Below are 8,587 nucleotides of genomic sequence, written 5' to 3' on the forward strand. Positions count from 1 at the left end.
AAAAAGTCATCAACAATGGTTAGAACATATTTGGCTCCTGAAATTGAATGAACATTATATAGGCCCCATAGGACAATATTTATAAGCTCAAATACAAATTTAAAAGTAATATGACTCTTTTGAAATGAAATTCTCTATTGATTAGCAAATGGACAGATATTACACATGTGATGACTAGAATTCTCAAATTTATTCCAGTAATATGTGATAATTTCGTCTTGGAAGCATGACTGATTCTAATATGCCATAAATCATGTAAAGGTTTTATTACAGACTGAGTGATTTGATGAACATCAGAATTTGGTGTTACAACACTAGGATTAGCAATTATTTGTAATAAAATTGAATGAAAAAGTATTTATTTTATAAAGCCTCCTTTTACTCTTCCAGTAGCCAATACCTCTTTAATCACTAGGTCCTACAAAATGCATTTATCATCGAAAAATTGAAAAATTATTTTACGGTTTTTGTTAATTTTCTAATTAAAAGAAGGTTGAATTTAAAATCAGGTGTATGTAATACATCTTGTAGTTGTAGTTTTGGGCATAAAGTAATGTTTCCAAAGTGTGTGATAGGTTTACAAGTTCTATCAGGTAAGGTAACAATATTAGACAAGAATAATTTTACTGGTTTTGTGAATAAGTGTAAATCATGACACATATGTGTGGTAGCTCTTGTATTCACTATCCACTCGCCTCTGCCAATATCAATGCATGCTAAAGAGTAGAAATTAAAAGTATTACTTGCAAATCTAGCAAAGTCTATAGAAGTTGCCTCATTAATATTGATAGATGAGTTTTTAAGGTACTTTCAAATGGTTGGTGATGCCCTTAAGACTAAAGAACACAGGAGCTACATAACAAACAGTGATAAATACCATCTTCCATGATATGATCAGCTGCTGGATGGAAGTGTACATTGATGATGTGGTGGTCAAATCAAAAAAGGTGGTGGATTATTTGGGCCACATAAGGAAGGTCGTGGAAAGGATGAGATTGTTTGAGATAAAAATGAATCAGTTGAAATGTGCCTTTGGGGTGAAAGCAAGGAATTTTCTTAGATTTTTCATGCACAAAAGAGGCATGAAGGTGGATCATAATAAAGCCTAAACTATCATTGAAGCCAAGCGTCTAATAAATAAGGAGCTACAACGATTCATTAGAGAAGTGAACTATTTCAGAAAGTTCATCTTAAACTTGGCAGGTAAGATGAAAGAGTTCAGAGACCTGCTAAAGTTGAAGAAGGAAGATGAGTTTGTTTGGCTAGATAAACATCAGTTTGCTTTTGAGAGAATTAAGTAGTATCTCACAAAGCCTCCTATGCTTATGCCTCTGGTTGAAGGCATACTGCTTAAGCTTTACATTTTAGCCATAGAAGAATCAATTGATTGTTTGTTAGCCTAAGATAATGGTCAAGCATTCTATTACCTGAGCAAGGTTCTTTCAATAACTGAGACAAGATATTTGACAATTGAGAAAATGTGTCTGGCTTTCTACTTTGCTTGTACTAAGCTAAGACATTACTTGATCAAGCATAGAGTGTTTGTGATGTCTCAGACAAATTTAATCAAGTATATGTTATCAAGGCCACTAATCACTAAAAGAGTTGGAAAGTTGGCCTTATCGCTTATAGAGTTCTCTCTGGCCTACCATCCTTAGAAGGCAGTCAAAGGTTAGGCATTATTAGATTTCTTAGCAGACCACCCTTGTTTGGATGTGATGAGGGTTAAAGGTGGTCTAGAGGTGAATGAGATCAATATCAATCCATGGGTTCCAAAGTTTGATGGTTCAAGCACAAAGACATTAGCCAGAGCTAGAATTCTTATTAAGTCTCCTATAAGAACTAAGATAGTTTTATCTTTTAATTTGATTTCAAATGCACAAACAATTAGGTAGAGTATAAGGCTTTGATGATTGGCTTGGATATCTTGCTGGAGTTAGGAGCAAAGCAAGTTAGAGTTATAAGAGATTCTCAGTTAATGCTCAGACAGCTTTTAAGGGAGTTCAGATGCAACCGTATTGCCCTAACACCTTATTTTGCAATGGTCATTCAGCTATTGGGAGGTAAATAAGCTAGCTCAGGCTACTTCTAGTCTAAGAATTTCAAAAGATCTAGCCTATTGGGTGTTGGTAATTTAGAAAAGATAAAATCCATCTATTCACAAAAGAGGGATATTGGTAGAAGTACTCATAAATGAAGAGCTGAATGATTAGAGGGTACCTTTCATTAAATACCTCAATAAGCCTAACTTCAAGGCTCCTATCAGACTGAAGGTACAGGCTTTACATTATCTACTAATAAGTGCATAATTTATTAATTTTACTCTAATCACATTTAGTGTTTCTAGTGTGTTTTTATGCATAATTCAGTTGATTAAAATATATTTATCATTTAGGCATATTTTTAGATAGTTATTGGAATAATTGTGTTAAATGGAGAAATTTTTAGTATTTGACCTTTGCTGTATTTTTTAGGTGTTTCTAAAGTTGTGGGTCTCTAAATTGAGTGCTCTTTAATCCATTGAAAAGCTAAGATAGAGCACTACAAATGATAAAGAGGGACCAAACCCCAAATCAGTCTCCAAGGTTGACAAAATGAGCTATGGATCTATTGCAAAAGCCATGACTTGATGTGTCACAACCAGTTTCAGTATTTATTTTGTATCTAGAGTTTCGGATGTCCAAATGAAGCAAGCTCAAGCCCAATTGAGCCTTAAGAGCCACCTCTACAACTTCTATGAAGGGCTGGAAGCAAGATAAGGCCATTTTAATTGTCAAAAATGGCAATGAAGTCATCACTATGGGCTGGACCCTTTGTCTGAACCAGTCCCAGTTTTTGGGCCATAACTTGAGCTGTAGACCTTGAATTTGGGCAAATGAGTACCCGTTGAAAAGCTAAGAAATAGGGGTACAACTTTCCTGAAGAGGGTAGAAACAGATTCGGAAAGAAAGTCACTGAAAATCAGCCTTGATTTTAGAGACGTGAATGCAGGCTGAAAATCTGTCTTTTGAATTTTAAAACTTTTCCTAGTTTGGTTCTTATCTTTGGGATTAGGTTTTTGATTATAAATGCGTCTTTGGGCAGCAGCTAAAACACAACCATTCAGCAGCCTCTTGACCTCAAAAACACCTTCATTCTCCATTTTCTTTTTTTTAGATTTCTTCTTTAATTTTTCTATAAGCCATGAATATGAGTAGCTAAGTTTTTAATTAAGTTCAAGGAATTCAAGTTCTTTTGCTTGATTTGTGAGATCAGGTTCTTAATTTAATTTATGTCTTTTTAAATATCTATTATTTTCTAATTTTATTGTCTTTGATCTATTGAATGATTTGCTAAAAAGGCCTATTAGTTAATTGTTTGATATGGTCAATTGCTAGTTCATCTTCATAATCCGTAATTGTTGTGTAAGACTGAACATAAGTAGCAATTAGGTTTTATTGATTATGATCCCAGTTTTCTATAATAACCTAAGGAAACAATAGGGTGAATTAAATGATTTATGCTTCATAAACTGTTGTTTAGCTTAACTACTTCCTATTCTTAAAGCAGTTATTAATTTGATGAGTATTACTTAATACCAATTCAGTTAATAATTAGAGTCAATAAGAGTGCTGGACTCAAATTGATGAGTATAGGGAAGTCAGGGGTTTACCTTGCTGTTTGGTAAATCTACGTTAAGTATTCAATAAGAGATAATTGTATTTCTTTTGTCTATGGTCAAATTAACGCATTGGAATACAAATTACTATGGATTGAAGTTTGTTTAATTTGAGAGTTTTATATTTAATTTTAGTTCTTAATTTCTGATTTTTGATTTCTTCTTTGGATTGCGAATTACCCCCCCCCCAACCTTTGTTTCTTTTTTTTCCATTACACAAGCGCACGAAATTTAATAATTCAGTCTCTAGGGTTCGACCTGGATTTACCACTTACTGCAGAAAATATTTCATAATTGGTAATTTCAGTTAATTTAATTTATGGTGGATTTGACAGCCACCAAGAATTTTGGCGCAGTTGCCGGGGACTGAAATTTATTGGATTTCATGTTTTTAGTGTTAGGATATTCCGTTATTAATTTTGTTTGTGAGTTGTTGCTGTTTTTAGGTTTTCGAAAAGAAAAAAAAAAAGAAAAAATTTTACGGTGTTACTATTCATCAAGAAATTTGGTTGAATTTGGAGAGCGGCTCATACCTATTTTGAAGGAAACGATGTTCTGATCAAGACCAATGAATCCATAGGATTCTATGGCCCCACCTTCTTGAGGCCAAATTCGATTGTTTTCTAGGGTTTTGAGGCATTTTTCTATTTTTACTTTGATTTCTTTTTGTTTATGACAAGAACTTCTCAATCTGGTAAGTTGATCTTTGATCCAAAAGCAGAAAAAATAGCTAAACAGTTGAGAAAATTGGCTAAGCAAGCTAGGCAGATTTCGAGTACATCTTAAGGAGTCCAATCTCCAAGGGAATTAAGTTCGAATTCAGATTCAGATTCAGATTCAAATTTTGAAAATGAAACCATGGCTGTTAGGACTTTGAAAGAGTTGGCTGCTCCTGATCTAAACCAACAGCCTTTGTGTATTCAATATCCTGCTTTAAATGTTGCTTTTGAATTGAAATCTGGACTAATCCATTTGTTGCCTAAGTTTCATGGCCTTGCAGGTGAGGATCCACATAAGCTTTTAAAAGAATTTCATGTTGTGTGTTCCAGCATGAAACCTTAAGGAGTTTCAGAGGATCAAATCAAGCTTCGAGCTTTCCCTTTCTCACTAGAAGGTGCAGCTAAGGATTGATTGTATTACCTTCCTTCCAGATCTGTCAACTCATGGAATGGGATGGAGTAGATATTTTTGAAGAAGTATTTTCCTACTTCCCGTGCTGCCAATATAAGAAAAGAAATTTGTGACATCCGACAGTACAATGGAGAGAGCTTGTATGAGTACTGGAAACGATTTAAGAAACTATGTGCAAGCTGTCCCTATCATCAAATAAGTGAGCAGCTATTGAGTTTAGTGGCACATGTATAATATACACTCAAGGATATCATTAATTATTATCACTTGAATTATTTATGAATGCAACCAATAGTTAATAAATAAATATTTAAATAATTAAATTAAAGTATTTTAAATTTTTAAAAAATAGTTGATAATTGATAGGATACCTATTAATTATATTGTATACAATTCTATAATTAAAAATGTTCATGCAATATTATTTTTTTTATTTAATAAAAATAACTTTTAACAAATAAGTGGTAAATGAAAAAATGGATTATAATAATAAAGTATTCAATTGCCCTTGAAATGCGGTAAAATAAATTGCTATGTATATTATCAATTGCCCTTGAAATGGGGTGAACGTGCCCTTTGATGCGGCCTGACCTGAAGTCAACTACCCGGTGGGAACGGTTTCTCTACATCAGTGATCTGTCATCACTTGCAAATTTGTCCACTTTGACATTTCAAGCTTGGCGTCTCTTTCAGCACTTGCAAGAAGTCATCAACCACTGCTGTATACGTCCTAGGGTGGAATTAGGAAATTTAAGAGAAATTCTTGAGAGATCACTCAGGATGGGGTTAGGAAATGAAGGTGGAAAAATCATATAAATAGCCTATTTTTGTCATTTCCTTCAAAATAAATTATTAATATATTTTTTATTAATAAAAATTAATTTTTTTATAATAATTTGAATTTCTTTAAAGATGAAAATTATATGATTTTATAATCCAAATTTTTTTTATAGTATTACAAAATTAAAAGAAAAATATTTTGTGCTCACTTGACTAGCTAAATAAGCTAATTAAGAAGCAAAGGCTATAAAAATAAGATTGCTGATAGGAATGGCGAGTAATTCAAAAGAAATGAATACTCACGCTAAGAACCCCATTTGCCTTCCACATTAAGTTTGGAATTGAAATTTCTGATTATCTCACATTTCAATCCCAATTATTTAATGTAGACAAGGATAATAACTCTAATGAAAATAAATCCCAATGAATCTAATATTTCAATATTGAGAATTTCCAAATACGATGAAAAGAATTTAATTAAGTCAGTAATTTGATAAATAAATTATAATTAGTTCAATAAAAGAAAAATGAAAACTTAATTACTTGCACATGTAAATACAATAAAATTAATTATTTAGTTATTTTATTTTAAAAAATATATTTAATCTCCTAAAAAATATATTATTTTAGTCTATTAGTCCTTTCTGTTATTTTAAACTAACTTTTATGTTAATCAAATTAAGTAAAGGAGAGAAAATATATAGTTGTATTATACAAATTATAGGAACTTGATAGATTTAAAATTATGAGGATAGTTATTTTATTCAAATTATAGAGCCTGAATAGTTCAATTAGGAAAAAATTTGCTTTAAAATAATAGTAGAGACTAAACAGTTCACTGATTAATATAATAAAAGGATGAAACAATATTTTTTTCAAAATAAAGGATTATATAGTTAAATTTTATTAAAATATAAGAACTAAATAGTAATTTTCTAAGTTAAAATTTTTCTTAATTGCGCTTTTATAAATTAATTAGTTGTGTAAACCAAAAATAGAGAAGCCAAAAGTAGAGAAGTCTTCTCTGCTCGACATTAGTCATCACCCATTACTTGCAAACTTGTCCACTTTAATGTTTTAAATTCAATTTAGGGAACTTTTTAACTGTATTAGGGTGTATACACCCATCCAATGAATAACTGACATTACATTAAGATAATTGTGAATTCTGCTAAAAAACATGGTGGTTCCACTACAAAATACAATTTCTTGACTTCTAATTAGTTGAGTGTATAATAGTTTGTACGCCTGGATGCAACTAAGGGTTTTCCTTCAATTTATAGTCTCCCTCATCACTTGCACAAAGTTATCAAACACATTACCGCCACTGCTGTCGACGTGTTAGCCTGTGAGTTCTATTGTTTTATGATGAGGATACGTTGTTGAAGTCCTGAAAATTTTGATCCTATAAAATCATTTTCAGTTTTTCCAAGACGATAATTCAACTAATAATTCATTACTTGTTACTCATATACTATTGGAATATGACTCACAAATTTTATTTGATTTAAAAAAATATTTTTTATATTTAATAGGAATTTTTTTAATTAAATTGATAATTATATAATTTAAGACTCTTATTTTAGTGTTTCTACGATTTTTATTGATATTATGATTAAAGGTATTAATATTATATGTCGCAAGGGATTTTGCGGTCGCCTGGACGATCACTCACCGAAGTGGGAAGGAGTGAGGAGTCGCCACCTTAGTTTTGAGGGAAACTAAAGAAAACCATTTTGAGGAGATAAATTAAAAATGAAACCACTTCAAGACAGAGATTCTAGGTTCGGGGTCCGTAAACGGGTGGGGAAGGTGTTAGGCACCCCACCTCGTCCCTTCATAAGGGTAAGTAGATTTAATTTTGCGTTCTTTATAAATTAGTTAGGAGGGCTTGAAAGGGAATGTTAATCCTTTTGGTAAAAGGAACATTTGATTTCTCACTGAATTCGGATTACCCAGATACATAAGTAAATGAGACAATCTTAGTGAATTGACGTCGCGAATCGTTTTTGGTTTTGGGATTATCTTGCGTACAGGTTAAGATTTGGTGTGAGAATCGGATAAGAACTCTCCTCCAATCTCTTTTAAGTTACTTATTAAAATTTTGAGTGGAGACCGGATAAGAACCCTCCTCCGATCTCTTTTAACGTTTATTAAAATTCTTGAGTTGAGACCGGATAAGAACTCTCCTCCGATCTCCTTTAAGTATTCATTAAAATTTTGAATTGAGACCGGATAAGAACTCTCCTCCGACCTCTACTTAACGTTTGTTAAAATTTTGAGTTGAGACCGGATAAGAACTCTCCTCCGACCTCTATTTAACGTTTGTTAAAATTTTGAGTTGAGACCAGATAAGAACTCTCCTCCGATCTTTTTTAGATTAACAGGAGCCTAAAAGGGACTTTTCCAATCTCCCGAATTTTAATTTCAGCTACACGTTATAAGAGCCTAAAGCTAAGGATTCTGGCATTCAAAGATGCTGGGGATAAGGCTTCTTGATACCTTGTGACTAAACAGGGAATACTGGACTTGATTTACCGACCTTCCATGTAGTCATTTTACCAATACCTATTAATGTCTGATCTATTCTGTTTTGTTTACTTTGGTTTTATTCCACTTTATGGCATCTTGCCGAATTGCCGTTTACGTCAGCCTAATGGTTTGGCTATTTTCCTGACGTGTTATTCAGGTTCTCTCTTTTAAAAGAGACCCTTAAACTGCAGTTACCTACGTTTTGCCTAGCCATTTACACGCTACTAGGAGCTAAAAACTTGCATTCAGAAATGACGAAGATTAGTAAACTGATGAACTAATCACTAAAGAGATAACTCGTGAGTAACATTCTTTGGGGTCCTTTTTGCACAAAATGAACTTGGAGAAAATCACATACGTAAGAAGAACAAAGAAAGTGCGAAAAGTAAATGTAAACAGTTAATAAAACAGCAATATGAACTCTTACCTGTAAGGAGCCAAATCTATTGAAATAACTACGGGGTGGTAAACAGTGATAAGACAGCG

General features: G+C 32.5%; 1 non-coding gene across 1 annotated transcript; it reads right to left on the reverse strand.

The window, feature by feature from the left end:
- Positions 1 to 4,879: 4,879 nt before the first annotated feature.
- Positions 4,880 to 4,986, reverse strand: LOC131169851 (small nucleolar RNA R71). Its single transcript, XR_009140779.1, has one exon. It is a non-coding gene; the product is annotated as a small nucleolar RNA R71 (small nucleolar RNA).
- Positions 4,987 to 8,587: the final 3,601 nt, after the last annotated feature.

Source organism: Hevea brasiliensis, chromosome 1 (assembly GCF_030052815.1).
Source record: "Hevea brasiliensis isolate MT/VB/25A 57/8 chromosome 1, ASM3005281v1, whole genome shotgun sequence".
NCBI classification, from domain to species: Eukaryota; Viridiplantae; Streptophyta; class Magnoliopsida; order Malpighiales; family Euphorbiaceae; genus Hevea; species Hevea brasiliensis.